Here is a 6,000-nt window from a genome sequence, read left to right as displayed (position 1 = left end):
ATAAATCAGCTAAAGGAATCATTTAGATCTCATAACCGTGCTGTTACCTCCAGGCCCTTTTGGTGTGTACTGAGAAAACTTATCGAAGTCCTCTGGTTCCCAACCTTGCGAGGTGAATTAACCACCTTCTTTTTTGTAATGAACCATTCTGTTTGCCAAAGAAATATTTGGCCCAATTCAAATACATAAACTTAATTATGCATTAAACATTTTGAAATAGCAGTTCAGTCTTTACCTTCTGATGGCTGCAATGACACTTCATATCCATATATTCTGAAACAATAAAAAGAAAACAAAATTTGAAATTTGTAGGGGCTATGAAAGTAATAGACTAACATATCTGTAGGAGCCCTATCATGTTTCTATATAATATTACCATTTTATTTTATTTATTTTCGATACTGATGTACGAATATAGTGAAAGCACAAAGGCCTCGGTACTAGGAAAGACATAAGAGAAATTATACTTATGAAAACTGCAACATATAATTAGATTTCGCAACAGAAATTCAAAACGCGTTAATAATAACACCACTGAATATTCTGATGATAATTCTCTGAAGATAATCTCCTAGTGAATATGAATATTTATCTACTTCTTCCATTTTTATTTGATTTTTATATTTTTGCTCCAAAGGTTACTAATTTTCTATGTAAGAGTTCGAAGAAAATAAGAGTTCACAACGATCATTAACTAAAGACATAGATTTAACAGTACAGAATACATGGGACTAAATCAATGATACTTAGGCAATGTTTTGGAAGCTTTCCGTTAAGATAACCGAATATTCCGCGAAACGATGTACAGACTCTTTCTCCTGCACCTGTCTTCTGGGCTATAGGCAGAAATGTTGCAGCAAAATCTTCTTATAATCAATTGTTATAAGAAATGCCATGCAGATATATCCTTAAAATATGTATCTACTGCAGAGGTTGTCTACAAACGTGATATGAGAAGAGAGAGAGTGTGGCACAAATTTTCAATAACAAGTGTACATTTATAAAGCAAACCGACGCCTGAAGTATCTCCTGTATAGAGCAAGAAATAAAAGAGTTTCGGTTAGATTTATCTTTTAAAAGGTAAAAAAAGTAAAGCTATCCCTGTAACAGGTGTTGGAGGCCCATAGGGCTGTGAGACGACGAGGTTCCCATATTTTCTCTAGACAATCTGCTCACAGATGGCGGTAAGGTTGTCAGCCTTACGCGCCTGCCGCCTTTTAACCCCAGGAAGATTCCTGGTACTCATTTTTGTTAGAAGCTGAGTTGACAACAGGGCCATTTCGCGGCTGGAAGGATTAGGTAAATTGATAAAATCCACCTCATCTGGAATCGAACCCGCGGCCTTTCGGCTGGTAACATAGTGCCTTAACCAACTACGCTACCGCGTACCCCCATAGATTTGTCCTTTTCATAATTAAAGTAGCATCAGTTCTTCGAAAAAATAGNCCGCCTTTTAACCCCAGGAAGATTCCTGGTACTCATTTTTGTTAGAAGCTGAGTTGACAACAGGGCCATTTCGCGGCTGGAAGGATTAGGTAAATTGATAAAATCCACCTCATCTGGAATCGAACCCGCGGCCTTTCGGCTGGTAACATAGTGCCTTAACCAACTACGCTACCGCGTACCCCCATAGATTTGTCCTTTTCATAATTAAAGTAGCATCAGTTCTTCGAAAAAATAGGCGATATAACTAAAAATATTGAAAGACACTTGTGTAAGGCATCACGCAAAACATAGCATCCACAATGTAACACTTGAAATTTTCATGGCAAATAAATGTTACAAAATCCTCGCCTCCGTCGAAACCGAGTTAAAAGTCAACGTCTTCAATGTCAGTGTCAATGTGGGCATAGATCATATTCACCGATATAGACATACACATATATATAATCAGTCATTGCAATGCCTGAACTGCATATCAGCAACTTACGACCATTTCCCAACATCGATCCTGAAAGTGGAAAGAGTAGATCCCCAAAACGTTGGATTTTAACTCGACTTTGAATTTGTCTGGTATTGAGAGGATATGAGGACCTACAGAACGTTACTGAGCCTAAACTACAGGTGTTCCTGCCTTCTCTGCAGTGTAACCGAGCCTGAAAATACAGGCGTTTCCTTCTCCTCTGCAGAGTAACTGAGTAGATTCTAAAGGATTCGGACGATGTTGGATGACACATAGAATTACTAGGGTTTTGGACTTTTCCATCATCCGGAATTTTTGGTAACAGAGGACATTCTATGTAATAGAGGACACGATGTTTCTGTTTCCTTTCTGACCTGAAGACGGAAAAAATCAAGTTTCCGAAACGTCGTGTCCTCTATTACCTAGACTGTCTTCTATTACAAAAAATTCCGGACGAAGGAAAGAGTCCCAAACCTCAGTAATTCTGAGAGTAACTGAGCCTGAAACTACAGATTTTCTGTCTTCTCTGCAGAGTAACTGAGCCTGAAACTACAGGCGTTTCTGTCTTCTCTGCAGAGTAACTGAGCTTGAAACTACGGTGTTTCCGTGTTCTTTGGAGAGTATCTGAGCCTAAAACTATAGGTGTTTCTGTGTTCTCTGCAGACTACCTAGCATGCGACGGATATGCATGTGTGGACTTATATATTTTATACATTCCTGAAGCAATAGCCTTCTGCACTGAAGTGTGTGCGTGCGTTTGATTGTGTAAATGGGTTTAAGTACTTCTATGGCTATTCGTACCAATATAAAATTGATTTTGAAAGCATTAATTAAGAACCAGGAATAAAGTTAAGTAAATGAATACATGCATCAGACCGCAGAAAATTCTAACTAACCGTGTTTAAAATTTCAGAATCTGAAAAGGAATGCGAGTTACAAGCGATTAATAAAAGTAGGCTGTAACCCAAACAAGACAGTTTATCGTTAACTGAAGCTAAAAATAAATAAATAAAACATGAGCATTACAGTATATGGAATGACCATTAATAAGTCCGAAATATATCTATTTCATTATTACCGTACGAAGCAGCAAGCCATAAATCAGGCAATAAGTCAATATCTGTGTGCGGTAGGGCGTTCAACTGACTGCCACCAATGCGGAATACAAAAGGGTCTAGTGTTTTAAAAAATGAAGTTCATTTCGCGAGAAGAATTATTGTTGTTATGGGTTGGGAACTGTTACACCCATTTGTCGCGCAGACTTATTGGTCAGCATTATGAATGGCTTAGATAAATCATCGCGTAACCAGAGGAAAGTAATGGACAGAATTCTGATCCTCTTTCGGCAATTTAAAATTACTTTCAGATACAGTATCATTCACAGAGTCGCTAATTCGGTAAGTATGAAAAGAAGTTAGAACAAATTTTAATTTTCTTTCACGACTCGAACGTCACTTCTATGACTCACTGGTTAATAGTAAATCTTTTTATATCTAAATAGCATTGATTAATAACATTTCATTCATATGTTTTTTTTCTGTGGCGCTACAGCCCCAATTTGGGCCTAGGCCTACCTCCATGAACTTCTCCGTTCACTTCGGTTTGCTAGATCTTACACACGCGGTAGGACTCCTTGGGCGAGTGATCAGCTCGTCGCAAGGCCTCTACCTGTAGACAAACACAGAAAAACGCACACAAACATCCATGCCCTGAGTGGGATTCCAACCCACGATCCCGGCTTCCGAGCGAGTGAACACAGTGCATGCCTTAGACCGCTCGGCTACCGTCACCGGCTTTCATTCATATATACAATGCATAAATATTTAAATAATAAGAAGGTATGAAACTGAGATCTCCCAGTCTAAAAATGAGCCAGATTAAATAAAAGTGATCAAATAAAAATTTATGGGTTCCAATTAAGGAATCTTGAAAGATTTTCGAATCTCTCCAGGTTATCTGCTTCGTGGTTACAGTTTAAAATTACCGTAAATCATAATTACTCTCTCTTACCTTACAAGAAAACCTGGCCTGGGGGAGCTATGACTGGATTGGAGGAAAATGTTAAAACGAATCTTGAAGAGATCAAATATGCTGTTTGGAATGGATTCATCTGTATCAGGATAGGGCTCTTGTGATCGACACAAAATATTTTTGGTTTCCGTAAAATGTGGAGTATTCACTGACTAGTTAAGCGACTATCGGCTTCCAAAAGTACCTGTGCTCCAAGGAGTCAGTTAGAAATGAATATAAAAGCTGACGTAGTTATATAGCAGAAACAGCAAACAGAATTATCGATTTCTTTCAATAACAAAAATTTCTGAAAGATCTGAAGCTTTCACGGAGAAGAAAACTCAACAATGACACGGCTGATCGCCTCACAAGATTTTACAGTAATAAATATTTTCTAAAAGGTTCTGATGATGGTGCATAACACTCATAATTACTGGGTTTTTGGACTTTGTCCATCGTCCGGTATTCTGGAAACTAGAATGAAAAATGATGGACAAAGTCCAAAATCCCAGAAATTCTGAATAAAAGTTTTCTTTTTAATAATGTTAGCCATGGGACGAGCTACTGATTCAGTTAAATTACATTATGCAATACTTAGTGTATGTGGGGAAGCCGATTTGGTGGATGAAATGCAAACGTATGTGTTGTTATATGACATAACTCCGTCCTAAGTGCAAACTATATTTATAGGTCTTTCCTCTTGTTCTTCTCTATACACTACATGTTTCGGCCCCAAACGGCCATCATCAGGTGCATACACTCACGTATCTGTTACACTGCACTTATTTATAACATTTAAAATTTAAAAAACATAGGTCTTCCTGATTAGCACTTATAAAATCTTCGGTTTTAATTTTAAATCCTTTAAAAATGTTTTCTCTAAGTTTAAATTTAAAAACGTCAGGGTTACTCGCCCTATGTCTACAGTGCTGCAGCGGCTTCTTCTTGTATCTAGTACTGTATTTGTGTTCTTCTGTGTAGTCTCCTTGTGTGCGTGACGCTGCTATCTTTACTATGTGAGCACACACCTATACAGTACTAGTTACAAGAAGAAGCCGCTGCAGCACTATAGACATAGGGCGAGTAACCCTGACGTTTTTAAATTTAAACTTAGAAAAAAAAATTTAAAGGATTTAAAATTAAAACCGAAGATTTTATAAGTGCTGATCAGGAAGACCTATGTTTTTGAATTTTAAATGTTATAAATAAGTGCAGTGTAACAGATACGTGAGTGTATGCACCTGATGATGGCCGTTTGGGGCCGAAACATGTAGTGTATAAAGAAGAACAAGACGAAAGACCTATAAATATAGTTTGCACTTAGAACGGAGTTATATCATATATCGTATAAAGTGCAGCAGGATGCTTAAATATAATAGTGTGTATTGTTATTTGAAAGAGTAATTTATCCATAAAACGAATATCTTAAAAATCCATTATTACATAAATTGTAGTACATGAACATGTAAATAAAGGAACGTTATACAAAATAACTGTGAAATACGACACTGGCATTTATTTAGAGTGACAAGGATGAACCAACGACAATTTCAGTCACACATTATTATTATTATAAGTGTGAAAAGTGCACAATGATGAGCTTCATAACTTGTACTCTTCTCCAAATATAATTAGAGTGATCAAGTCAAGGAGGATGAGGTGTGCAGGGCATGTAGCCCGAATGGGTAGAAGAAGAATGCATATAGGATATTGGTGGGAAAGCCAGAAGGAAAGAGACCACTAGAAAGATCAAGACGTAGGTGGGTGGACAATATTAAAATGAATCTTAGAGAGATAAGGTGGGATGGTATGGATTGGATTGATCTAGTTCAGAATACGGACCAGTGGAGGGCTCTTGTGTACACAGTAATGAACCTTCGAGTTCCACAAATTGCTGTAAAATTCTTGAGAAGCTGCATATTTGGCTTCTCCTCAAGAAGGGTTCAGCTCCATAAGTAAGTAAGTAAGTAATTATTACAAGTATGTATGCCTCTGTTCTGTAAATGAAGCACAGAAGGTGAGTATTTTAGATGGAACGCACTGGGCGCATGCTCTCTGTTTGGACGCCACAAGCAGCGCCTGACATA

At 37.6% G+C, this 6,000-nt stretch overlaps 1 protein-coding gene across 1 annotated transcript in view; it reads right to left on the bottom strand.

Moving 5' to 3' along the window:
* Positions 1-225: 225 nt before the first annotated feature.
* LOC111862317 overlaps positions 226-6,000 on the bottom strand; it is a 364,800-nt gene continuing 359,025 nt past the window's right edge. Inside the window, exon 3 of the transcript XR_002842404.2 lies at positions 226-273. The gene's annotated coding sequence lies outside the window, so the exon portion shown is untranslated. The remainder of the gene's footprint in view (positions 274-6,000) is intronic.

This window comes from Cryptotermes secundus, unplaced genomic scaffold (genome assembly GCF_002891405.2).
Source record: "Cryptotermes secundus unplaced genomic scaffold, Csec_1.0 scaffold319, whole genome shotgun sequence".
NCBI lineage: Eukaryota > Metazoa > Arthropoda > Insecta > Blattodea > Kalotermitidae > Cryptotermes > Cryptotermes secundus.
Note: the sequence above shows the minus strand (reverse complement) of the source record. Positions and strands in the feature narration are given on the sequence as shown.